The sequence below is a fragment of the Akebia trifoliata genome, chromosome 4 (assembly GCF_017979445.1).
Source record: "Akebia trifoliata isolate Shusen 1 chromosome 4, ASM1797944v1, whole genome shotgun sequence".
NCBI classification, from domain to species: Eukaryota; Viridiplantae; Streptophyta; class Magnoliopsida; order Ranunculales; family Lardizabalaceae; genus Akebia; species Akebia trifoliata.
The window spans coordinates 43,542,800-43,544,896 of NC_141378.1; positions in this window are offsets into that span (position 1 = coordinate 43,542,800).

Below are 2,097 nucleotides of genomic sequence, written 5' to 3' on the forward strand. Positions count from 1 at the left end.
AATTAATGAAAATGTCATATTCCTTTATGAGTTTGGATTTTTCGTTTTTTCCTCTCAACAAGGTGGTTTAAAATAAGAGAGTTGCTATTGGCACCCCAACTTTTACCTATTACACATCAATTTCTTAGATTATTGATCACACCTCAACTTTTACCTATTAATTCTTAATTTCTTAAATTATTTATCACACCCCAACTTTTAAATGTTGATACGGATTTTATTATTTGCCTATTTTTTAAAGTAAAATTTTACAATTGAGAATCTACTATTATTAATCAATAATTACAAATTTATAATTGAGAATCTACTATTATTAATCAACAATTACAAATCTAGTTCTTTTTTATCCCTTATGTAGTTGTAGATTGCTATCTAATCTCTTATCTAATCATTTAATCATATGCTTCGAACAATGGTTCAAATTATAATCTCAACATTACCAGTTGTGTTATAATTATGATTAGGCTCGTAAAATCCTAAACCCAAAAAAGATTTAGCAAAAAAATGAGAAAGCTTCTTTTGGCACCCCAACTTTTACTTATTCTCAACCATTGACTTAAAATGGCTAGATCAAGAACTTGGGCCAACATCGAATCAATTTTAATGGTAAAAAAGAACCTTATAAAAAATAACGACTATTTGGAAAATCCTACACAACCAAGATTAAAAAGAACTTTATAAAAATAATGACTATTAAAAAAATCCTACAAAACCAATATGACACCTCACAAAAATATTGTTATTCAAAAGAAATTAATGAAATTTTTTAAAAACCCTACAAGACCAAAATGATGCCTCACAAAAATCGATTTACATGCATGTTTAAATTGAAGCTCGACATGTAACACGATTATGCCCTTCTTCATGACAATGACTGTAATGTATCAACCTTTTTTCAACTTCTTGTGACTCAATACTTTTTCGATCTACCTGGTGGACGATGAGTATGTGGAGTTTGTATGTTGGTTTTCAAAGTGTTTTTTATCCCATTATCTCATAAGTGTGGCATGTTATGTGTCCACATATATCGTATGTGATGTGAATAAATCATATCTTGTATATCTCTTTTATAACAATCGTCGACATAAGGATACACTGAACAATGTAGTTTCAAAAATATAGCACAGCATGTATGCACAGAATACCGGTAAACAAGCAATCATAACATGAGATTCACACGATGGTATACCGATCCTCCATATACCTCAAATTCAAATTATGATGTTTGATAAGCCTCCAAACTCTTGTTCCATGTTGTATTTTTCTTTATTTTCAAATCAACTAAATGACCAAGTACAATACTCATTGTTTTTCATGATGCCTATTAATCCATTCCATCATTTTCGTTATTATCTTATGAATAAGTCCTAAAATTGGCATATCACGTGTTTCTATAATCTATTTGTTATATGATTCTACATAATTGGATGTAAGCAAATCATAACGCTTGACTTGAAACTTGCAATTTGCCCAATGTTTAGGTGATTGTGTTATCACCCAATCATAGGTCTTAAGTAAAATAAGCTTAATTTGATTCGATGCTTTTTGATAATTCGTCTTAAATCTTAAATAAGTCATTTTACTTGGTAGGTTCATCAATGATTGTCGAACTTGCTTTGAGAAGTGACATCCCACTACGTGTTGCATCAAATTTTACTCCAAATGGCGATAACAATGTGAATGAAATCTAGACCCAAAAGTAATTTCTATAGCATGAAGTATATTTTGGTTCATGTCTGAAACAAATATGATATCCTAATCATCATTCAATGCCATCTTTAGATTTAATAGATACCACTTCCAATCTTCATGTCTCCGAGCTAACAACAAAAAATATTATGGGGAATATGCCATTATCGGCATCGGCAGTTATCGCTGCAAGTCATATCCCTTTGAATTTTGCCTTCAAAAATGTCCCATCGATAAATAAAATGGGACAACAACCGGACAAAAAATTATGGAGGGATGTATGTGTAAACACCTCATTTTTGCATTCAGTTGATTAATCAACTTGTCAACTCGATTGCGACAGTTCTCAATGATGGATGAATATTCTAGTGTTTTTAGTTATTACTAGATGTCTTTCCAAAACTCGGA